Here is a 26,813-nt window from a genome sequence, read left to right on the forward strand (position 1 = left end):
ATTGTGGATATCTGTTGGTGGCAAGAATGTATTTATATTTACTATATATTTATCATATTTCTCAACCCACCCCCTACCAACCAAACTAAACAAAACCAAATGAAATAAAAGCTTTCCACTGTAAAATATATTAAGAGGGAACTTCAGACATGTTTTTAAAAATATTTTATTACATTTGGTTTTGTTTAGTTTGGTTGGTAGAGGGTGGGTTCAGAAATATGATAAATATACTGTAAATATATTACTTTTAATTTTCAAGGATTCAAGCAATCAAAAGGCACAGGAGAAGCAGAAGGAGCTTCTAGACATTGAGAGAAGCCCTCACAATGATAAAATATTTAAGTAAAGTTTTAATACTAATTAACATCTTCAATTTATGTCAGTCTTAGTTGACAATCCAATCCTTGACTCATATGTAAAGATATCAGAAGAGTACCAGGCAAAAGACACTTGCTCTGTGGAAGAAAAGCTATGATAATCATGAAAGTGAAAGTCGCTCAGTCGTGTCCGACTCTTTGCTACCCCATGGTTTATACAGTTCAGGGAATTCTCCAGGCCAGAATACTGGAGTGGGTAGCTATTCCCCTCTCCAGGGGATCTTCCCAACACAGGGATCAAACCCAGGTCTCCTGAATTGCAGGTGGATTGTTTACCAGCTGAGCCAACAGGGAAGCCCTAGACAGCATATTAAAAAGCAGACACTACTTTGACAACAAAAGTCCATCTAGTCAAAGCTATGGCTTTTCCAGTAGTCATGCATGGGTGTGAGAAAAGTGAAAGCAAAAGTGGCTCAGTCGTATCCGACCCTTTGCGACCCCATGGACTATTCAGTCCATGGATGTAAGTGCTGGACCATAAAGAAGGCTGAACGCCAAAAAATTAATGCTCTTGAGTCCCTTGGACTGCAAGGAGATCAAACCAGTCAATCCTAAAGGAAATCAATCCTGAATATTCATTGGAAGGACTGATGCTGAAGCTCCAGTACTTTGACCACCTGATGCAAAGACCTGACCCATCAGAAAGGACCCTGATGCTGGGAAAGATTGAAGGCAGGAGGAGAAAGGGATGACAGAGGATGAGATGGTTGGATGGCATCACTGACTCGGTGGACAGGAGTTTGAGCAAACATCGGGAGATGGTGAAGGACAGGTGCCGGGGTCCAGCCCCAGCTGATCCAGGGTATTCGAAGGAGAGACGGCATAGGCGAGGGTCAGGAAACAACTGCTTAATTACACTTTAATTAAGGATACAAAGAGTAATAGAATAAGGATAGCTCAGTGAGGAAATTCAGTGGGGAAAAGCGGCTGAAATAAGGATAGCTCAGTAGGAAAATTCAGTGGAGAAAAGAGGCTGAGTAGCTTGGTTTACACGGGAGACCAATAAAACTTCAAGACAAGAAGTTTGCACCACTTACGTAGGCCACAGGCGTCCTTCCGTTCTCCCGAAGGAGAGGAGACACTGAGGCCTCCCCGGTCGGATCTTAGAAGCCCAGGCATAATTAGCAAGCATGGTGGATTCCGTGCTCCAGATGGAGACTCAGCCAGAATTTGAAAGAGAGAGCGACATGGGGAGACCAAGTTTCAGTGAACAAGGCCCGCACTTTATTTTCCAAAGTAGTTTTTATACCTTAAGTTGTGCATAGAGGATAATGGGGGAAGGGGTGGAGTCATGCAAGGACAGCAGTTCCTGGTCCTAATCGAAGCCAGGCTTTCAAACTTATCATATGCAAAAGTTCAGGTGAATTACATCATCTTCTGGCCCAGAGGCCTGTTAACATTTTAAGAAACTTATTTTTCTCTAAAGGTGATTATTCCAAAGTCAGGCACCAGCCTCCCAAAAAGCATTGGACAAAGCTTCATTTTACATTTCTATACACCCATTATATCAATCAATACACTGCCAAGGACACAGTAGGTAAGGAGTACGGAGACTTAGCAGCAAACATTGGCCCAACAAGTGAAAAACCCTTCACCAATACAATTTCTAATCAATCTTTTAACTACTCAAAGGAATCTGTGTTTAGGCAGTTTAGAACATCTCCTGCCTCTCACAGTTGGGAGGCTCTGAACAATCACATGTGGCCAGAAAAACCTATTCAGGCAGGCTAGAGGATTTCCAAAGGAGTTTTTAGATTGAAACACTGTCACACCCAGGAATTATTAACTGGAGCTGTAAGCTAACTCTTTTTCAGAGAGAGGTAGTGGGGGACAGCCCCCATAAAGTCAGAGGTGTAGGTGAAAGCAAAAAGCAGAAAGTAGGCAGACTCTGGTTTGGGGGGTAGATGCTCGAGAATTTCCAGGGGGACTCCTGAGGCTCGATCCCGCCTTTGCGTATGCCGAGCCTCCTTCCTCATGACCTTTGTCATGCGCGGAGTTCCTCACGCTGGCTCCCGGCAGTGATAGGATTCCAGTTGAGCTATTACAGATCCTCACTCAATATGCAATATGCCGGCTCCCGGCAGACAGGGAAGCCTAGCATGCTGCAGTCCATGGGTCTGCAAAGAGTTGGACATGACTGAGTGACTGAACAGCAAGGCAAACAAGAAGTACCCATAAAAATTAGCTATCAAGTTTTTTATCAACATTATTATTAATCATTATTGAGTCAGTTTCTATTTTTTACTACCTTGAATTATGCTAAGTCTTTCATTGCACATAATGCCTATAAAACCTACATTTCACAGCTCACCTGGTTGACATATTCATTCATTCACCTCCTTATTCATTAATTCCAGCTGTTGTTCAGTCATTTTCAGAAGCTAATTTTTCCTTTTCTGAAGTCTATACACAAACTATGCTAATCATCTTACAAGACAGCTGAATAGGTCAAAAGCAAGTAAGTGAGACCCACTCCAGTATTCTTGCCTGGGAAATCCCATGGACAGAGGAGCCTGATGGACTACAGTGTATGGGGTTGCAAAAGAGTCAGACACAACTTAGTGAATAAACAAATTTCTCCCCCTGCTTGTCAACACAATTTCAAGGAAGATAGTGCTACAAAAACTGGAAATTTCTGGGAATCTTCTATTATTACTGGCAAAACTTTTAATGTCATGAATCCATAAATTTAAAACTAATACCATCATTTGGATTTAAGACTTTAATATATTAAAAGTGAGAGGTGAGTTCAAACTTAAGTTTATAGACATCACCTGCTTTCTAACTATAATATTAATGTAATCACATTTTCTCTGCCATACTTTTCAGACAAATAGGGACAAATAAGATAATAAATCCTTTATATTATATTTTAAATTTCCTGAAAAGCAGAGACTATACCTAATATTCTAAAAACATCATTACATTATCCAGCATAATAGTGAGATGTTTGACCATTAAATAAACATTGTCATCCATATATTAGAAACAAAATTGCCACAATTTTGTTGAAATTTCTTGAAATTTGTTGAAATTTGTTGAAATCATTTTTGTTGAAAAACGACAATTTCTGCCAAATGAAATACTAATTTAAAGAGGCTTGCTCTCTGTGAAGACCTAGGGTGGTGGGATGGAGGGAAAGAGGTTCAAGAAGGAGGGGATATATGTATACATACAGCTGATTCACATTGTTGTACAGCAGAAACTAAAACAAAATTGTAAAGCAATTATAATCCAATTTTTTTAAAAGAGTTCTGTTTTTAGGTAAAGAAACTTGCTGACACTTTTTAGATTCAAAGATATGAATAGGCTGAAAACAAAAGCATGGGAATGAATATATCATACAAACAGCACACATAAGAATGTTGGAGTGACTATATGAATATCAGACTAAATAGGCTTAAAAGAAACAAAAAGAAAGCTACCAGAGAAAAACAGAGAGATTTTATAATAAAAAAAGGATCAATGCACGAGGAAGTATAACAAAAGCATACATGCACCCAAAAATTGAACCACCAAAATACAAAAAGCGAAAGTGACAGGTCGGAAAAGAGAAATAAACCCTTCAGGAACACTAGTAGGGATGTCAAAACTGAAATGTGAATAGTGAACAATGCAACTAGACAGAGGATTAGAAAGAGAAATAAAAAACTTAAACAACACTATAAACCAAGTATATCTAATAGATATAAAGTGCACATTCCCAAGTGCACATGGAACATTCTCTAGGACAGACCATATCCTAGACCATAAGATAAGCTAAAATAAATTTTAAGTGAGTGACTTCATACAAAATATGTTCTCAGATCACAGTGAAATGAATTTCGAGTAAATAACATGCATATTTGAGAAACTCAAAACTATGTGGACAGTAAACAGTGTACTCCCAAAACACCAGTAACAGAGGAAATCATATAAGAAATTAGAAAATACTTCAAGATAATGAAAATAAAGGCACAACATACCAGTATTTATGGATGCAGCTAATGCAGTATTTGAAGGAAATTTAGAATTGTAAATACCAATTTAAAAAAAGAAGAAAGATCTCAAATCAGTTACCTAGTTTTCTACTTTAAGATATCAGAAAAAGAAGAGCAAACTGAACTAAAGCAAGCAAAAGGAAGGAAATAATACACATTAGAACAAAACTAATGAAATGCAGAATAGAATCCCAACAGAAAATCAACAAAATGAATAGTTGGCTCTTTGAAAAGATCAGTAAAACTGACGAACTTTTAGCTGAATCGTCCAAGAAAAAAGGAGACTATTCAAATTACTAACATCAGGAATGAAAGAAGGACATCACTAACAACTTGCATAAATAAAAAGTATTATATGGAAATAAAATGAAAAATTATACACTGACAATTTTGATAACCTAGATGAAATGGACAAACTCCTAAAAAGATACAAACTACTGAAACTGACTAAAGAATAAATAGAAAAAAAGGAAATCAATCCTGAATATTCACTGGAAGGACTGATGCTGAAGCTGCAGCCCCAATACTTTGGCCACCTGATGTGAAGAGCCAACTCATAGGAAAAGATCCTGATGCTGGGAAAAACTGAAGGCAAAAGGAGAATGAGGCAGCAGTGGATGAGATGGTTAGATAGTATCACTGACTCAATGGACATGAATCTGAGCAAACTCAGGGATATGGTGAAGGACAGGGAAGCCTGGGATGTTTGCAGTCAACGGGGTCGCAAAGAGGTGGACACAACTTAGCGACTGAACTACAACAGTCAAGATAAGCATAAGATAAAACCCTTCATGATAAAGTATTCAACACCAACACACTAGGAATAGAAGAAGATTCTTCAAGCCCTTAAAGGGTAAATGTGAAGAAAAGTTAAAATCATAGTTAAAGGTGAAAGACTGAATGTTTTTCCTCATTAGGAACAAGACAAGGATGTCTGCTCTCATCACTTCAATTAAACATTATGCTGTAGGTTTCAACCAGTGCAGTTAGGGAAGAAAAAAAGAGACTGGAAATAAAGAAATGAAACTAACTTTATTTGCAGGTGACATACTTATTTATACAGAAAATACAAAGGAAGCCACTAAGAAAATTCTTAGAACAAATAAGTGAGTTTAGAAAGTTTGCAAGATACAAGGCACCATAGAGAAATTAATATTTTTTCTACACAGTAAAGAATAAATAAACCAAAAATGAAATTAATAAGCAATTTCATTTACAATAGCATCAAGAAAACTAAAATATGAATACATTTAACAAAAAAAATACAAACATATTCTAAAAGCCACAAAATATGGTTGAAAGAAATTAAAGAAGATCTAAATAAATGGAAAGACACCTCACTGTCATGTTTCAAAAGATTCAAAATTGTTAATATTGCAATACTCCTCAAATTGATCTACAGATTTAGTGCAATTTCACCTATCAAAATCCTAGGTGTCTTAGAAAGTAATTAATATGGAAATTTCAGGGACAAAGAATAGCCAAAACAATCTAGAAAAAGAAGAACAAAGTTGGAGGACACATACTTCCCATTTTAAAACTTACTACAAAGCTATTGTAAACAAGACAGCATGGATAGCACAGGCAGAAACACAGACAATGGAAATTCTCACCTTCAATTTTGACAAGCATACCAAGTATAATTCAAAAACGGTCCTCAAAAGGTGGTTAAAAGAATGAAGTTGGACTCCCTCCTCACACTACATATAAAGTGAAAGTTGCTCAGTCGTGTCCAACTCTTTGCAACCCCATGAACTAGACAGTCCATGGAATTCTCCAGGCCAGAATACTAGAGTGGGTAGCCTTTCCCTTCTCCAGGGGATCTTCCCAACTCAGGGATCGAACCCAGGTCTCCTGCAGTGCAGGCGGATTCTTTACCAACTGAGCTATTAGGAAAGCCCCACTATATATAAAATTAATTCTAAATGGACAATAGACTTAAACATATAAGCTAAAACTATTTTAAAAATAAATAAATAAATAAAAAAAGAATATAGGAGTAAATCCTCATGATCTTCAATTTGGCATTGATTTCTTAGATATATTTGGTTCCGCTGATAAAGAATTCGCCTGCAATGCGGGAGACCTGGGTTTGATCCCTGGATTGGGAAGATCCCCTGGAGAAGGAAATGGCAACCCACTCCAGTATTCTTGCCTGAAAAATCCAATGGACAGAGAAGCTTGGCGGGCTACAGTCCATGGGGTTGCAAAGAGTTAGACACGACTGAGCGACTAACACACACACACAAAGACATATGTTCCCCCAAGAAACATGTGCACAAATTTTCATAGCAGCATTATTCACAGTAACCTAAGAGTGGGAATAACCCAAATATCCATCAACTGAAAAAATGTATAAATAAAGTGTGGTATAGCTATATGATAGGGTATTTTAGGCAATAAAAAGAAATGAAGAACTAATACATACTACAACATGGAAGAATTTTGAAAACATTAAGCTAAGAGAAAGAAACCAGTCACAAAATGTCACACATTATATATCATTTTTATGAAACATCCATAATAGGCAAATCCATAGAGAGAAAAAGTAGAACCCAGGGCTGTGAGCAAGACGGAATAGGGAGTACTGTTAATGGGCCTAGAGTTTCTTCTGGGGATGATAAAAATGTCCTAAAATTGATTGCACAACTCTGTGAATATACTAGAAAACATTGGAATGCACACTTTAAATGGATGAATTGTATGGTACATGAATTATGTCTCCATAAAGCTGTTTCATTGTTTAAATATTAATACCATCATGATGCTGGTAATTAAAACAGAAAAATAAACATAAACAAAAATAAAATTAATTTTAAAAATCTTTTTAAAGGCCTGCTAAAGAACTAGTCTCTTGCATTGAAGAAAAAGAGGCCATCAGAGGATGAGACGGCTGGATGGCATCACCGATGCAATGGACATGAACTTGGGCAAACTTCGGGAGATGGTGAGGGACAGGGAGCCCTGGTGTGCTACAGTCCGTGGGGTCACAAGGAGTCAGACACAACTGGGCGACTGAACAACAACAACAAAAGAACATATATTTAGTGGAACTCTAGAAGTTATTTTTCATGCAAGGCTGTTTCAGTTCAGTTCAGTCGCTCAGTCGTGTCCGACTCTTTGCAACCCCATGAATCGCAACACGCCAGGCCTCCCTGTCCATCACCATCTCCCAGAGTTCACTCAAACTCACGTCCATTGAGTCGGTGATGCCATCCAGCCGTCTCATCCTCTCTTGTCCCCTTTTCCTCCTGCCCCCAATCCCTCCCAGCATCATGAGTCAACTCTTCGCATGAGGTGGCCAAAGTACTGGAGTTTCAGCTTTAGCATCATTCCTTCCAAAGAACACCCAGGGCTGATCTCGTTTAGAATGGACTGGTTGGATGTCCTTGCAGTCCAAGGGACTCTCAAGAGTCTTCTGCAACACCACAGTTCAAAAGCATCAATTCTTCGGTGTTTAGCTTTCTTCACAGTCCAACTCTCTCATCCATACATGACCACTGGAAAAACCATAGCCTTGACTAGACGGACCTTTATTGTCAAAGAAATGTCTCTGCTTTTTAATATGATATCTAGGTTGGTCATAACTTTTCTTCCAAGGAGCAACCATCTTTTAATTTCATGGCTGCAGTCACCATCTGCAGTGATTCTGGAGCCCCAAAAAATAAAGTCTGCCACTGTTTCCACTGTTTCCCCATCTATTTGCCATGAAGTGATGGGACCGGAGGCCATTATCTTTGTTTTCTGAATGTTGAGCTTTAAGCCAACTTTTTCACTCTCCACTTTCACTTTCATCAAGAGGCTTTTTAGTTCCTCTTCACTTTTTGCCATAAGGGTGGTGTCATTTGCATATCTGATTTGGTAACAATAATTAAAGAAGACATACCCGTTCGTATTCTAGTATAATTCAGAGATGACTATGCTCATACACTGGAAATCCTTCATAATCACATTCCTGTCATCTAAGAATTGTCAGCATGCTAGAGGAATAAGGAAGTAAAAATAAATCACCATTGAGCAGGCAGGAAACCCCACAGAGAACCACACTACGGCTGTCAAATGACTAAGTATTCCCAGGTGCAATCAGGCAGAATCAGAGAAGGGGCTGTGTGTATGCTTGAAATGGAGCTCTACATCTGGAGCCCCACTGAAACCCTAACGCTGTGACAGTGCAAGCCAATGCATCTCTTCTCCTCAAGTCTAAGAAAAATGGGGGGTACTTTGGCCACCTGATGCAAAGAGCTAACTCACTGGAAAACACCCTGATGCTGGGAAAGATTGAGGACAAGAGGAGAAGGGGGCAACAGAGAATGAGATGTTTGTATGGCATCACTGACTCAATGAACTATGAATTTGAGCAAACTCTGAGAGATATGAAGGACAGGAAGCCTATAGTGCTGCAGTCCCTGGGGTCACAAAGAGTCAGACACGATTTAGCGATTGAACAACTTTTTATGTCAATGGGTATAGGAATTCATCCCTCACAATCCTTAATAAATGTATTTGAGGATAAATGGGTAATTCAGGCACAGCCACTGTTACTACATGGGTTGTATATGCATCAAAATATTTTGTCTATATATTTTGTCTTATATCTATAGACACAAGTCTATTTAATTTGTGTGCTTTTTAATACAAAAAGTAGAAATACAACATAAAAAAATGGGTCATTACTGACCTTGTTAAGCAATATATCCTAGAATCTCATTATAATTTGTTGGAAGAAGTGGGTTTAAACTGATATGTAGACTTCTGGAAATCAAGCAATATTTTTATTTTACTAAATTTTAATTATAATAATCAACAGTAGAATGATTTTTTTCATGGTCACTTAGAAACTGCTTTAAGTATATTAAGTTAATGTAGCCGTTTTGTAAGAACAATTTGTGATGATTTTCCTAAATAGCTAAAACGAGTATGCCTATCATCAACAAAGGTATAAGAAGAAGATTCTACTTAAGAGTTAAGACATACAGTTATAGTTAGAGGACAAAGTACAATATAAAAAATATTAAGAGTCCTCCCAGTTACTCACTTTACATATTCATTTGTGTATTTCTCCATTCTCACTGTTTCAATGTTATTTTCTTTTGCCAACTCATACCACATGTATTAAAAACTCATTATAAGTAAAACCTGAACATTAGTGGAAAAATTAGGTAAATCTGAATGAAATGTGCAGTTAATAGTATCATTGTTATTGTTGTTATTTGGTCGCTAAGTTGTGGCCGACTCTTTTGCCACCCCACAGATTGTACTCTGCCAGGCTCCTCTGTCCATGGGATTTCCCAGCAAGAACACTGGAGTGGGTTGCCATTTCCTTCTCAAAGAGATTTTCCCCACCCAGGCATTGAACTGTGAGGAGTCCGTCAAGGCTGTCACCCTGCTTATTTAATTTACATGCCAAATGAATGCATGTGTGCTCAGTCATTTCAGTCGTGTTCAACTTTATGCAACCCCATGGGCTGTAGGGCACCGGTCTCCTCTGCCCATGGGATTCTCCAGGCAAGAATACTGGAGTGAGTTGCCATGCCCTCTTCCAGGGGATCTTTCTGACCCAGGGATTGAACTTGCATCTCTATGTCTCCAGTATTGGCAGGTGGGTTCTTTATCACTAATGCCACCTGGGAAGCCTCTATATGCAGAGTACATCATGTGAAATGCTGGGCTGGAAGACTCACAAGCTAGAATCAAGATTGCCAGGAGAAATATCAACAACCTCAGATATGCAGATGATACAACTTTAATGGCAGAAAGTGAAAAGGAGCTAAAGAGTCTCTTGATGAGGGTGAAAGAGGAGAGTGAAACTGCTGGCTTAAAAATCAACATTCAAAAAATAAAGATCATGGCATCTAGTCCTATCACTTCACAGCAAATAGATGGGGAAACTATAGAAACAGTGACAGATTTCATTTTCTTGGGCTCCAAAATTACTGCGGATGATGACTGCAGACAGAAAATTAAGAGGCTTGCTCCTTGGAAGAAAAGCAATGACAAACCTACACAGTGTATTAAAATCCAGAGATATCACTTTGCCGATAAAGGTTCTTTTAGTCAAAGCTCTAGTTTTTCCATCAGTTAAAGCTCTAGTAGTCATGTATGGATGTGACAGCTGGACCATAAAGAAAGCTGAGCACCAAAGAATTGATGTTTCGAACTGTGGTGCTGGAGAAGACTCTTGAGAGCCCCTTGGACAGCAAGGAGATCAAACCAGTCGATCCTTAATGAAATCAACCCTGAATATTCATTAGAAGGACTGATGCTGAAGCTGAAGCTTCAGTACTTTGGCCACCTGATGCAAACAGCCAACTCATTGGAAAAGACTTTGATGCTGGGAAAGATTCAGGGCCAGGGGAGATGGGGGGCAACAGAGGATGAGTTGGTTGGATGGCATCAGTGACTCAATGAACATGAATTTGAGCAAATTCAGGGAGATAGTGAAGGAAAGGGAAGCCTAGCATGCCACAGTTCATGGGGCTGCAAAGAGTTGGACACAACTGAGTGACTGAACAACATCTACTATATTAGCAGGTGGATTCTTTACCGCTGAGCCACCAGGGAACCCCTAATAGTATCATACCACTGTTAATTTTTAGTTTTGATCATTGTATTGGGTTGGCCAAAATGTTTGTTCAGATTTTTCCATAAAATGGTACAAAAAACCTGAACTTTTTTAGCCAACCCAATACTATGATTTTTTTTTCAATACTATGATTTTATAAAGCATTAACATTAGAGGAAACCAGATGAAGGGTATAGGAACTTTCTGTACTATGCTTGCAACTTTTCTCTAAGTACAAAATTGCCTTTAAATTTTAAACTTGAAACAAAATCTGAATTATTTCTTTAAAAAATAAAATTCGACAGTTTCAAAATGGCAGAAATGTTTGTGGTTTTTACTGATATTTTTAGAAAAGTATTCAATATACAGAAGAAGGCGGTAAAAAATACTATTCACCTGTAAAGGTGTTCATTTGTTTCCTTTATAGCACAATCTCTTTAATTAAAAAATTAAGAATATAAAAAAGATTATTTCCCATATACAATTTAAGAGCGTTGAACATTTTGTATTTCCCCATATCTATCCTCACTACTTTCAGAGTTTGCCAAATGAAATAGATTTTTTAAAGGAAAGAATTGTATTTCCCCATATCTATCCTCACTACTTCCAGAGTTTGCCAAATGAAATAGATTTTTTAAAGGAAAGAAAGGAGAGAGGGGAAAAGGAAAAATGATGTTTTTCTAAGTTACTTGTTAAAATTTTGTCTGGTTAAAAAGTACATAAGAAACTCTAAATCAGTGCTGGCAGATAATTAATAAACAGGCATAAATTTGAAAGGTCATCAAGTATTTTTCTCCTTAGTCATATTACTCAACCTAATTACTTCATAAAACAAAAACTTAAAACTTCTTAAAAGAAATTGGTTTCATTTCCAAAATAAAAAGTTATTCTTAAATACATCCATGTCTCTATGTCATATTTTTTATTTCACAATGAGTCATTCATTATACAAATGCAACCTATAGAAAATTTTGTTGTTACTCTGGGGCACATGAGTTTTTTCAATGATCTATTTTCTGAAATATGAATTTGACCATTTACTAACTACATAAGCTTTGGGAAGTTCCAAGCCTTGGTTAGTTTTTTCTCAATTGTAAAATGTTGGTAATAAAATATACTTCATCAGTTGGCATGAAGATTAAAGAAAAGTTGTATAAAAAAGCACTTTATGAATATAAAAGACTGTATAAATGCGACTTTTTAAAGAAACTTGGGGTGGTGATAGAAGACCCTCCAGAAAGATTTGAAATGGCTCAGGGGAGAGAGACAATATGGGAACCTCAATCAAGATAGAGGAAAGAGGGAATGTATGTATTCAAAAGATCCTTATAAATTTGAATTCACAGACTTTGATTACTGATTGGTAAAGGAGGGATTAAAATTAAGTCAATTGGGGGAAAAATCAACAGGAAATTAAGTTTCTTAATATGATGGTAATATTTTGATTATGAAAGCAACTGAAAGTATGACTTGCAGCCCTAGTTAGGAAAAGAATCTTTAAGTAGAAATAGAGCAGTACAGAGAACATAAAATGGTATATTCAGATCACACAAGGGTTTTAATGAATAGGAAGAACACGGTCACCATGGTCCCTGCCTTCACACTTCATGAGTACAGAGTCTGGAACTACAGTGTCTGAACCTCCTGTTCCAAATAAGTAATCTACTTGAACCATTCATAGATGCTAAAAAAAAAAAAAAAAATGCTTATAATGACAATCACAAGTTTTCACAGACTAACACTTCTTCTACATGAAGAAAATTCTGTTTAATGGCTGAAACATGAAACTCAAAGCTGTAGATTTACCTGTAAGCACCTTCACTTTTTCACCTATAAATGGGAATTAAAAAAATCTATCACCTGTGTGACTTAGTGACTCTGAGTCCTCCAACCAAAATCACCTCTTTTTAGAATTTGAAAAGATTCTATAGTTAATTCCTCTTATCAGTGGAGGCAGAGAAGCAGCAAAGCATAGAGGTGTTAAAAGATCAGCCTCTGCTACTTATTGGCAAAGAGATCCCTGGCGAGACAAAGAAAAGAGAGTTAGCATTGTAATGCACTACAGCAACAAGAGCAAGTTTTTAGATGTTTCACCTAGAGCCTGGAACATTTTTATTAATCACATCCTAAAAGGCTCAAAGTTCTATCCCTCACTCACACACTTCCTTCTCAACACCGACAAAGCACAAGTCAGAAGTCAAAATCATAATAAAGTGGGATGCCAGGAGGAGGGAAGTAAAGAAAGATTTAAGATGAGGGACTTAAAGTAAAGAAAGATTTAAGACTCTTTTCTAAGAGTCCATTCTCCTGATTCACTTGCACATCAGGCAACTTATGGGAAAATGTAACAAACTGACTTGTGCCATTCTCTGGATTCCATGTGGATGCTTGCTTACCTAACACTAAGAATTTCTTTCTAATAATAAAGCTTTCTGCCCTTCCAAATTTTAAAGGTAACAACTTAGAGGTATCAGACTTACAGCATGCAACATCCTATACTACACTTAAAATCAGTATCTAACTTTTCGCACAACCCTTAGGAGGAAGCAATCCTTGTTACAGACGAGAAACTAAGGAACAGCTAGGTTAAGTAAATAATATAGGATGTAATAAGCATTTAGCAGCTAGGGGAGGAGACTCCAAATCAGCTGACCCTGAATCCACTACCTCTAGCACATTACTGAATTCAACGGCCTTTCTTAAGCCTTCATGATCAGGTTTGGATTCTTAACTATTTTGTATTTAGTAAACCAGTAAGAAACTAACTTCAGGTCTCCTGTATGTTCATAATGTACATAGAACTTCTCAAAGTGCCTGAACATATGTGGTTACATTTAACTCTCAGTGATAATTCTGTAAGTACTGATCAGTGCTATCAGTGCTTCCCTGATAGCTCAGTTGGTAAAGAATCTGCCTGCAATGCAGGAGACGCCAGTTTGATTCTTGGGTCAGGAAGATCTGATGGAGAATGGATAGGCTACCCACTCCAGTATTCTTGGGCTTCCTTTGTGGCTCAGCTAGTAAAGAATCTGCCTGCAATGCAGGAGACCTGGGTTCGATCCCTGGGTTGGGAAGATCCCAGGGAGAAGGGAAAGACTACCCACTCCAGTATTCTAACCTGGAGAATTCCATGGACCGTATAGTCCATGGGGTCGCAAAGAGTTGGATGTGACTGAGTGACTTTTACTTTCACAAGTACCAACTGTATCCCCATTTTAGTGGATAAATTAACTTGTCAAAGTCATAGAGACCAAATGATACAACTAGAACTAGAACTCAGGAATCCTGACCCCAAAGCTTCTGTTCTTTTCACTACCATCTTGCCTCCATTCAATTCAGTTCAGTTCAGTCGCTCGGTCATGTCCGACTCTTTGCAACCCCATGAATCGCAGCACGCCGGCCTGCCTGTCCATCACCAACTCCCGGAGTTCACTCAGACTCACGTCCATCGAGTCAGTGATGCCATCCAGCCATCTCATCCTCTGTCGTCCCCTTCTCCTTCTGCCCCCAATCCCTCCCAGCATCAGAGTCTTTTCCAATGAGTCAACTCTTCGCATGGGGTGGCCAAAGTACTGGAGTTTCAGCTTTAGCATCATTCCTTCCAAAGAATACCCAGGGCTGATCTCCTTCAGAATGGACTGGTTGGATCTCCTTGCAGTCCAAGGGACTCTCAAGAGTCTTCTCCAACACCACAGTTCAAAAGCATCAATTCTTCAGTGCTCAGCTTTCTTCACAGTCCAACTCTCACATCCATACATGACTACTGGAAAAACCATAGCCTTGACTAGATGGACCTTTGTTGACAAAGTAATGTCTCTGCTTTTCAATATGCTATCTAGGTTGGTCATAACTTTTCTTCCAAGGAGTAAGCGTCTTTTAATTTCATGACTGCAGTCACCATCTGCAGTGATTTTGGAGCCCAAAAAAATAAAGTCTGCCACTGTTTCCCCATCTATTTGCCATGAAGTGATGGGACCAGATGCCATGATCTTCGTTTTCTGAATGTTGAGTTTTAAGCCAACTTTTTCAGTCTCTTCTTTCACCTTCATCAAGAGGCTTTTAATTCCTCTTCACTTTCTGCCATAATGGTGGTGTCATCTGCATATCTGAGGTTATTGATATTTCTCCCAGCAATCTTGATTCCAGCTTGTGTTTCTTCCAGCCCAGCGTTTCTCATGATGTACTCTGCATAGAAGTTAAATAAGCAGGGTGACAATATACATCCTTGACATACTCCTTTCCCTATTTGGAACCAGTCTGTTGTTCCATGTCCAGTTCTAACTGTTGCTTCCTGACCTGCATACAAATTTCTCAAGAGGCAGGTCAGGTGGTCTTGTATTCCCATCTCTTTCATATTATCCTAATTCCAATGTTCATCATCACTCCTCTTCAGACAATCCCTAGAAAGCAAATTTTTTTTATTTGTTTATATTTCTTGTCCATTCTGCACAGCATGGGGGATCTTAGTTCCCTAACCAGGGATCAAATCTGCACCCCTTGCATTGGAAATGCAGAGTCTCAACCACTAGACCACCAGGAAAGTCCAAAAGCAAAATTTTTGAATGTGTGAGTTGGTTTGTCATTTCTACTACATTGTTATTAAGAAATAATCAGTTCTGATGTAGGAGAGTTTGTTCTACAAAATGTAAGTGAATGGCAAGTAATCGAATGCATCTATAGAGAAACATACTTTAACCACTCTGGAAAATGTAAACCAAAACTTCTTCAAAGAATAACTAGAAGAATCCATTCCCTGAGAGCTTGCTAAATTAAAAAGTAGACAAAATTACAAATTTTCAAAGATACATTAACACACCAAACACACTATTTTCTTGTCTAGTGATTAAATACCATCTAAATCATTCTGAGTTGGCTCCCACAGTGAGATGCCCAAAATATCATCTGGCCTGGCTGTCCTCTTGAGTTTAAACAGGGTTAGACTGGGAGAAAATGGAATGGATGGTTGGGGAATTGGGATATTTTAAGGAATGGCCTAAGAAACAATTTGAAAAGTTATTTTGCTTCATGTTGTTCTTCAAGAAAAAGTTTCCTAGTTATAGTTTCTGCACTATAGCTTCTGAGCTAATGGATCAGAGAAACAAATCTAAACGAAACATCAATGACTCTAATTTCTGAGATGAAACATCTTTCACATCCACTAAGATCAGCATATAAACAATCGTATATTTAACAGGCCCCCTCTGAAGTCAATCTTATATATTCCTTAACTCCAGAACTCAGTCAAGAGTTGTCTATATCTGGAATGATTTAGGTAAGTCAAAGTAGAAGAAACAAAACAAAGGAACTCGTGAGGACTTTCTCTATCCTATAAGTTTACCTATTTCATTTAATTTTCATTTCTTATCAATAAATGATGTCTCAAAGAACTACACTATGGACTTTGTTGTTTTTTTTTTTTAGTGTGTTATATATTTTTTTAACTTTACAATATTGTATTGGTTTTGCCACATATCAACATGAATCTGCCACAGGTATACACTTGTTCCCCATCCTGAACCCTCCTCCCTCCTCCCTCCCCGTTACTATGGACTTTGAATGAAATTACTTGTGAATGAAAAATCTGTCCTCACGAGGACTATAGGTTATCCAATACAATTCTTCCTGAACCCTCCAAGATAAACTGGTTACAAATATTTTATGCAGTTGTGATAACCACATGCATGGAGTTGCCAGAATAAGCCACATAAACCCAACAGATAATCTGGTTTAAAAAATTATTTTAGCCTTATTGAGTTATGACAAAAATTAGAACCAGTGGCTTATTAAGACCAGCCTTTGAACATGATAACAAACCATCAGCATGCAGAACACTTAACATTCTGCTGTCTATGGCAGTGTATTCATTTAATCTACATGGATTATCAAGTCATTAAAATACACGTTTTAAAAGGTAGGAATAGGGTGCTCCCCTGGTGTTTAAAACTTCACCTTCCAGTGCAGGGGGTGCAAGTTTGATCCCTGATCTGGAAGTTAAGATCCCACATGCCTTGTGGACAAAAAAACAAAACATAAGGCAGAAGCATTATTGTAACAAATTATATAAAGATTTTCAAAATGATTCACATCAAAAAAAAATCTTTTAAAAAAAGGTGGGTTAGTGCACTGGGACGACCCAGAGGGATGGTATGGGGAGGTAGGAGGGAGGAGGGTTCAGGATGGGGAACACATGTGTATACCTGTGGTGGATTCATTTCAATATATGGCAAAACCAATACAATATTGTAAAGTTAAAAAATAAAAATAAAATTAAAAAAAAAATGTGGGAATAAATAGTGAAAGCATCCTTTTTTATTTGCTCAGAATTGCTATCTAATGTATCAAGAGATAGCTGTTCTGTTTCATTCACTCTGGTTCTATTTTTGATAATTAGTTTCAGACACTAAAATTATGTCTATACTGAGATCATAAAGTTTAATCCATAACCAATTTTTGTAAAGTCAAGAAAAGAGTAATTAAAGCTACAAAACTCCACTGATTTCTCCACAAAGTGGAAGGATTGTTCCTAAATCCTACCTGCTCTTTGTAGCATGTTGAGAGACTGTGACAGATTGCATTTTCCAGAGATGGCTGTAATATCTCCCATTCCACATGTCCTTTTAGTATGTTGAAACTGCCCACTCCAGCAACAGAAGGAGTCTAATTCCTTTCTCCTTGAATCTGGGTGGTCTTGTGACATGCTTGTAATCAATAAAATTTTGCATAAGGGTTACAGTATGACTTTCACAACTGTGTCATAGAACATGTATATCAGTGACTTTGCCTTTTTTACCAGAACACTTGTGTTGGTAGAGCCTTAAGCCCCATATAAACAGTCTGACTGCTCTGAGGTCACCTACTGTTAGGAAACCCAAAGTAACCCAAGCACAGAGACCACATGGAAAAGCCCTGAGATTACATGGAGAGATGACTGGCAGCCCCAAGCTGCCCCAGAGCCGTTGCTTGCAAAACCCCAAGAACCACCCAGCTGAGCCCTCCCCAAACTCCTGACCCATGGAAGCTGTGAAAGTTAATAAAATGATTGCCCTTGTTTTAAGTCATTAAGTTTCAAGGTGATTTGTTACACAATAATTGTTAGCAGAACAGAGATCAAGGCTACCAAACAATCAAGAAAACTGGCATACAATGTAGAAAGAATGCCTGGGAAACAAAAGGACATAAACAGAAGTTTGAGTTTCCATATTTGGGTTAATAGTTCTTGTCCCAGTTTTAAGTGTTCCAAGATCCCTCTGAAACTATATGCAAAAATTCTGTATGTTAATTTTCTAGAAAAGGTTCAATAACCTTCATCACATTCTCAGAGAAATCTATGACCCTTTTAAAACATATTTAAAATTTATTTATAATTTTGGAGAAGAGTTTGCAAGTAGTTTGGATGACTGAAGCAAAGAATGAATGTGAAGGCATGATAAGAAATGAAGCTGGACCACAACCAAAGACAAATTATGGAGGCCTGATATCACACATGTAGCAAGGTTAGGTTTATTTATTTGTTTCCCTTACTAGGATAGAGAGTAATTTAAAGCTTTCCAGAAAAAAATGCCAAGCTCAGTTGTACTGAATACAAATTAAAATAATCACTGGCATCACTGTGTAGATTAAACAGGAGTAATAATCATAAAGTTTGAGATCTGAAGCAGGGAATCAAGCTGGAAATTACTGCAGTTCTTCATGAAAAAGATCAGGGACCAAACTAAGTCAACAGCAGTAGGAATAAAATGACAGAACAAATAGTCACAGAGTTAAAACACAGAACCAATCAGACTTAGTACATGTTTGGACAGAAGTTTAAGCTTCTGGGTTTGGGTTAGTACTTCAATTAAGATAAGATAAAGGGAAAGAGAAGTTTGATGAATTGTTTGCTTATTCAGTGTAAGTAATATATTCATTCAAGAGTTGAATATGCAAACCTAAAACCCAAGGGAAAAAGAACCCGGTGGAAGATACAAATTTGACACCCAAACATTATATATGGTAGTTGAAACCATGGTAGGTTTGAGACATTATCTAGGAAGAACATATGGAACACTAATAGAAACATAATGTGAGCAAATAAAAATTACATATGTAATTTTCAAAATTTTATTAGCCACACTAAAGAAATAAAAGGAAATCAGTATAATTAACTTTAATAATGTATTTCATTTAACTGAATATATCTGAAATACAATCATTTCCAAATGCAATCCATTTTTTAAATTACTAATGAGAAATTTTACAAGGTTTTGTTGATATGTCTTTGAAATGTACTTTTTACACTTAATAGCACATCTCAATTCAAACTCACCACATTTCAAATGCTTAACAGTCCCATGTGGCTGATGACTGCAGTATTAGAGAGTATAAAAGAGTGAAAAGAATAGATGAGGCCAAAGTACAGAATTCTGGGTGCAATCATTTCAAAAGAAGGCTGAGGAACAGGAGGCCATGAAGAAAACTGAGGAGAGAACAGACATGTGGGAGGAAAACTAGGAAAGATTGATATCATGGGAGACAAGGAGGAAAAAGAACATTAAGGAGGGGTAGGTAGCCAACAACTGTCTTCTGTCACTAAAGTGAAATAAGAAAAGTGAAGTAAGTCAGACACAGGAAGACAAATAAATGATATTGCTTATGTGTGGAATCTGAAAGAAGACTCACAGATTTAGAGAATGAATTTATGGTTACCAGCAGGGAGGAGAGGGAGAATAGACTGGGAGCTTGGGATTGACATGTACACACTACTATATTTAAAATAGATAACTGGGACTTTCCTTGTGGTCCAGTGGTTGGGACTTTGCCTTCCAATTCAGGGGTTGCATTGTAACCCTGCTTATTTAACTTATATGCAGAGTACAACATGAGAAACGCTGGGCTGGATAAAGCACAAGCTGGAATCAAGATTGCCAGGAGAAATATCAATAACCTCAGATATGCAGATGACACCACCCTTATGGCAGAAAGTGAAGAACTACAGAGCCTCTTGATGAAAGTAAAGAGGAGAGTGAAAAAGTTGGCTTAAAGCTCAACATTCAGAAAATCAAGATCATGGCATCTGGTCCCATCACTTCATGAGAAATAGATGGGGAAACCATGGAAACAGTGGCAGACTTTATTCTTTTGGGCTCTAAAATCACTGCAGATGGTGATTGCAGTCATGAAATTAAAATATGCCTACTCCTTGGAAGAAAAGTTATGACCAACCTAGACAGCATATTAAAAAGCAGAGACATTACTTTGTCAACAAAGGTCTGTCTAGTCAAGGCTATAGTTTTTCCATTAGTCATGTATGGATGTGAGAGTTGGACTATAAGGAAAGCTGAGCACCAAAGAATTGATGCTTTTGAACTGTGGTGTTGGAGAAGACTCTTCAGAGTCCCTTGGGGTGCAAGGAGATCCAACCAGTCCATCCTAAAGGAGATCAGCCCTGGGTGTTCATTGGAAGGACTGATGTTGAAGCTGAAACTCCAATACTTTGGCCACTTGATGCATAGAGTTGACTCATTTGAAAAGACCCTGATGCTGGGAAAGACTGAAGGTGGGAGAAGGGGACGACAGAGGATGAAATGATTGGATGGCATCACCGACTCAATGGACAGGAGTTTGAATAAACTCCAGGTGTTGGTAATGGACAGGGAGGCCTGGCGTGCTGTAGTCCATGGGGTCACAAAGAGTCGGACACGACTGAGCAACTGAACTGAACTGAACTCAGGGGGTGCAGGTTCAATTCCTGGTTGGCAAGCTGGGATCCCACAAGCCTCATAGCCAAAAAAACAAAACATAAAACACAGGCAATGTTGCAGCAAATTCAATAGAGACTTTTAAAATGGTCCACATCAAAAAACAAAAAATCTTAAAAAAAATAAATTAAATATAATAGACAGGGACGTCCCTGATGGTCAAGTGGCTAAGACTCCACACTCCCAGTGCAGGGGGCCCAGGTTTGATTCCTGGGCAAGGAACTAGATCCCACATGCTGCAACTAAGTCTTCACATGCTGCAACTAAGACCCAGTACAACCAAATAAATAAATAAATATTTAAATATGCTTTAAAAATAGATAACCAAGAAAAACTAACTGTAAATTCATATTTATATATATATATATACACACACACATATATATATGCATGCTGTGCCACTTCAGTTGTGTCCAACTCTTTATGACCCTATGTACTGTAGCCTGCCAGGCTCCTCTGTCCATGGGATTCACCAGGCAAGAATACTGGAGGCGGTTGCCACTATGGAGAACAGTGTGGAGATTTCTTAAAAAAACTGAAAATCAAACTGCCATACGACCTAGCAATCGCACTGCTGGGCATACACACCGAGGAAACCAGACATGAAACAGACATGTGTACCCCGTGTACCCCAAACAACGCAGCACTGTTTACAATAGCTAGGACGTGGAAGCAACCTAGATGTCTATCGGCAGAAGAATGGATTAGAAAGTTGTGGTACATATATACAATGGAATATTATTCGCCTATTAAAAAGAACGCATTTGAATCAGTTCTAATGAGATGGATGAAACTGGAGCCTATTATACAAAGTGAAGTAAGTCAGAAAGAAAAACACCAATACAGTATATTAACACATATATATGGAATTTAGAAAGATGGGGACAACGACTCTACGTGTGAGACAGCAAAAGAGACACAGATATAAAGAACAGACTTTTGGACTCTGTGGGAGAAGGTGAGGGTGGGATGATTTGAGAGAATAGCATTGAAACATGTATATTACCATATGTGAAATAGATGACCAATGCAAGTTCAATGTATGAAGCAGGGCACTCAAACCTGGTGCACTGGGACAACCCAGAGGGATGGGGTGGGGAGGGAGGTAGGAGGGGGGCTCAGGATGGGGGACACATGTACACCTGCGGCTGATTCATGTCAATGTATGGCAAAAGCCACAACACTATTATAAAGTAATTAGCCTCCAATTAAAATAAATCAATTAATTTTTTTAAAAAAAGAGGTCACTGGTAACCTTCCCAAGTACAATTTCATTGGTGAGGTGCCTATGGAGGCCAGAATTCAACAGATTGAGGAAAGAAACAGAAATAGTATCTCTTGTTACTTAAACAAGTGATTCCGAAATGAAGTGGATCATCAGAACCACTCAGAAGGCTTTTTAAGAATACAAATATACAAGTAACACCACCTCAGGTTTCTGTTTCATTAGGTCTAAGACATGGCAATATATGTATTAGAGTTCTCTAAGCAATTTTAAAGATTTCAAGTATACAGAAAAATAAGTATCAGTAGACCCAAATCTGAAAATCCTTAATTCAATCAGGCTCTGTAAATGTTGTAGAATTGCATCTCATAGAACTGTAATGAAAAGTTTCTCAACATTTCTTACCCCTCAGGACAGGAATTATGACCTACTAGCATAAATATAAGCTTTATTACAAGTTCAAAGTTCTTTTCAGTGACTATGACTGTAGGCCATAGACTGTAGTATTTATTATTTTTGCACTTGCTTATCCTCAATATATGGGTTTCCCTGGTGGCTCAGATGGAAAAGAATCTGTCTGCAATGCAGGAGATATGGATTCAATCCCTGAGTCAGGAAGATCCTCTGGAGAGGAGAAAGGCTACCCACTTTAGTATTCTTGCCTGGAAAATTCCATGGACAGAGTAGTCTGGAGGGCTACAGTCCATGGGTTTGCAAAGAGTTGGACACGACTGAGCGACTAACACTTTTCACTTTCAAATCCTAAATATATAAAAGGAATGTCTAAAGATGACTAAAAGTACATTTGACTCTACTTAAAGGTATTCTTTTACACAGACTTAAGTATTAATCCTTGTAATATTTCAGAACTCTTCATGCTTAATGTTCAGATGTCTTCTCTTTGACTATGCAGTTAAAGACAGAAATTAAACTTTTTTTTCTCAAAAGTCAATGTGGAAACTATTCTTCAGTTACAACTAAACAGGGTTATGGTTCTACACTGCTAGTCCAGGGGGTAACATGAGTGAGAAGAAGGTGCTTCAGAACAAAAACTGACTGAACTAAACTTATTTTCCTTTATTTCCTCAAAGCTGCATGTTGCCATTTAGGGATCTCTTTATGTTCCTCCTTTATAGGCAGTTCAGTTCAGTTCAGTTGCTCAGTCATTTCCGACTCTTTGTGACCCCATGGACTGCAGCACTCCAGGCCTCCCTGTCCATCACCAACTCCAAGAGATTACTCAACCTCATGTCCATTGAGTCAGTGATGTCATCCAACCATCTCATCCTCTGTTGTCACCTTCTCCTCCCTCCCTCAATCTTTCCCAGCATCAGACTCTTCTCAAATTGGTCAGTTCTTCACAACAGGTGGCCAAAGTACTGGAGTTTCAGCTTCAACATCAATCCTTCCAATGAACACTCAGGACTGATTCCTTTAGGATGGTCTGGTTGAATGTCCTTATGTATACCTGTGGCGGATTCATTTTGATATTTGGCAAAACTAATACAATTATGTAAAATTTAAAAATAAAATAAAATTTTAAATAAATACCATTGAAGCCTAAAAAAAAAAGTCTTCTCCAACACCTCAGTTCAAAAGCATCAGTTCTTCAGTACTCAGCATTCTTTACAGTCCAACTCTCACATTCATACATGACCACTGGAAACACCATAGCTGTGACTAAATGGACATTTGTTGCCAAAGTAATGTCTCTGCTTTTTAATATGCTGTCTAGGTTGGTCATAATTATTCTTCCAAGGAGCAAGCGTCTTTTACTTTCATGGCTGCAGTCACCATCTGCAGTGATTTTGGAGCCCAAAAAAATAGTGTCTCACTGTTTCTATTGTTTCCCCATCTATTTGCCATGAAGTGATGGGACCAGATGCCACACTCTTAGTTTTTTGAATGTTGAGTTTTAAGCCATCTTTTTCACTCTCCTCTTTCACTTTCATCAAGAGGCTTTTTAGTTCTTCTTCACTTTCTGCCATAAGGGTGGTGTCATCTGCATATCTGAGGTTATTGATATTTCTCATGGCAATCTTGATTCTAGCTTGTGCTTCCTCCAGTCCTGCATTTCTCATGATGTACTCTCATTTATGTATTTAATATAAATTAAATAACCAGGGTTACAATATACAGCCTTGACACACTCCTTTTCCGATTTGGAAACATTCTGTTGTTCCATGTCCAACTCTGTTTCTTCCTGACCTGTATACAAATTTCTCAGGAGGCAGGTCAGGTGGTCTGGTATTCCTGTTTCTTGAAGAATTTTCCACAGTCTCTTGTGATCCACACAGTCAAAGGCTTTGGCATAGTCAATAAAGCAGAAGTAGATGTTTTTCTGGAACTCTCTTGCTTTTTCGATGATCCAATGGATGTTGGCACTTTGAACTCTGGTTCCTCTGCCTTTTCTAAAACCAGCTTGGACATCTGGAAGTTCACAGTTCACATACTATTGAAGCTTGGCTTGGAGAATTTTGAGCATTACTTTACTAGAGTGTGAGATGAGTGTAATTGTGCAGTAGTTTGAACATTCTTTGGCATTGCCTTTCTTTGGGATTAGAATGAAAACTGACCTTTTCCAGTCCTGTGGCCACTGCTGAATTTTCCAAATTTGCTGGCATATTGAGTGCAGCACTTTCACAGCATCATCTTTCAGGATTTGAAAGAGCTCAACTGGAATTCCATCACCTCCACTAGCTTTGTTCATAGTGATGTTTCCTAAGGCCCACTTGACTTCTCATTCCATGATGTCTGGCTCTAAGTGAGTGATCAGATCATCGTGATTATCTGGGTCGTGAAGATCTTTTTTGTATAGTTCTTCTGTGTATTCTTGCCACCTCTTCTTAATATCTTCTGCTTCTGTTAGGTCCATACCATCTCTGCCCTTTATCGAGCCCATCTTTGCATGAAATGTTCCCTTGGTATCTCTAATTTTCTTGAAGAGATTTCTAGTCTTTCCTATTCTATTGTTTTCCTCTATTTCTTTGCATTGATCACTGAGGAAGGCTTTCTTATTTCTCCTTGCTATTCTTTGGAACTCTGCATTCAGATGGGTATATCTTTCCTTTTCTCTTTTGCCTTTCACTTCTCTTCTTTTCACAGCTATTTGTAAGGCCTCTGCAGACAACCACTTTGCCTTTTTGCATTTCTTTTTCTTGGGGATGGTCTTGATCCCTGCCTCCTGTACAATGTCATGAACCTCCATCCATAGTTCTTCAGGCACTCGGTCTATCAGATCTAATCCCTTGAATCTATTTCTCACTTCCACTGTATAATGGTAAGGGATTTGATTTAGGTCATACCTGAATGGTCTAGCGGTTTTCCCTACTTTCTTTAAGTCTGAATTTGGCAAAAAGAAGTTCATGATCTGAGCCACAGTCAGCTCATAGTCACTTTACCCTAATTTTACTTAGATAAAAATGCTTGAGTGCAGAGTATTCACTGTGATTTGTCATGCAGTCCAATCTCCTAGGAAAGATACTAACTCAGAATTTAAGCTCCCAATAACTTGCCATCAAAATTCTCTATAATACAAATAGTCATTCAAGACACTCTGCATCTTTCTTTTTACTATGTAAAAATTACAGTATGAATCAAACACTATATCCTTGACTACCCAATCTTTCCTACAAAAGAACTTTAGAAAAAGAAAGAAAAAAAATCTACTGTATTAGTTTCCAAAGTAAACAGTACATAAAGACCCCAAAAGCTGAAAAATTCTCAAAGGATCATTTGGTCCAACTTCCTGCCTTTAGGCAGGTAAATTACTAAGTCATCCAGGAAAATGCTTATCCCTCTCTCCTTAAAAATCTCCAGAGGAAACAGAGCAGTTGTTGAGTATCTGATACGTGCCAGGCATGCACCAGACAGGGAAAAGGAGGTAGCATTATTTCCCAGGTGTTTGCCTACATATTATCTCATTGAATCTGAGTACCTTTTCCAGGATGTGTGTTAGTACTCTCATTTTTACAAATGAAAAAAACTAGGCTCAGAAATGTTAAATGGAACTAGGATTTCAAGCCAGGACAAGATCTTTCCATTCCACCATGCTAATAAAAATTGCATAACCAGTTTCCTTATACATGACAATGTTCAATACCCTAATGGTCATAAAGCTCTTCATTCAGCTAACTAAAATGTCTTCTCTGATATGAGCTCATTTTCTCTTATTCCTTGTTCTATAAATAATAATAATAATTATTCCACATCCTCCAAAATATCAATAGCTGAAAACAGTACTCAAATCATTTATTTACCTTATCTATGGCAAACAAATCCAGTTCTACAGACATTCTCCCTGAAGAATTATTTTTTATTCCTGGGATAATTTTGGCCATTCTTTTTAGGATTTTCTCTGATTATAACGCTTTTTCAAAGCATGATGACTCAAAATGAACACAATGCTCTCAAAAGTAACCACTTACAGAGATTTTAAAAAAAACAAAAAGGTTTTTTTCTTTCTTAAGATTCAGAAAGCAAAAACATTAGGAAGAAACTTGTTTATATGCTTTTTAATCATGTTAAGCTGAGGGGTTTTCCAAATATTTTCACCACATTTTTCCAGTCACAACCCAAAAGTTCTCTATTCATATTTTTTGAGTATGAGGCTTGTATGAAGTGTTTCTACTTGATAGAAAAGACTCCTTTTTCATTTAAGTATATTGCTTCATTTCAGTTCAGTTACTCAGTCGTGTCCGACTCTTTGTGACCCCATGAACCGCAGCACGCCAGGCCTCCCTGTCCATCACCATCTCCCGGAGTTTATCCAAACTCATGTCCATTGAGTCAGTAATGCCATCTAACCATCTCATCCTCTGTCGTCCCCTTCTCCTCCTGCCTTTAATCTTTTCCAACATCAGGGTCTTTTCAAATGAGTCAGCTCTTTGCATCAGGTGGCCAAAGTACTGGAGTTTCAGCTTCAACATCAGT

The 26,813-nt window shown here is 38.0% G+C and overlaps 1 protein-coding gene across 9 annotated transcripts in view; it reads right to left on the bottom strand.

The window, feature by feature from the left end:
* Positions 1–26,813, bottom strand: part of SUGCT (succinyl-CoA:glutarate-CoA transferase) — a 763,763-nt gene that overhangs the window by 655,209 nt on the left and 81,741 nt on the right. The window lies entirely within an intron of this gene.

Source organism: Bubalus bubalis, chromosome 8 (assembly GCF_019923935.1).
Source record: "Bubalus bubalis isolate 160015118507 breed Murrah chromosome 8, NDDB_SH_1, whole genome shotgun sequence".
Classification (NCBI taxonomy): Eukaryota; Metazoa; Chordata; class Mammalia; order Artiodactyla; family Bovidae; genus Bubalus; species Bubalus bubalis.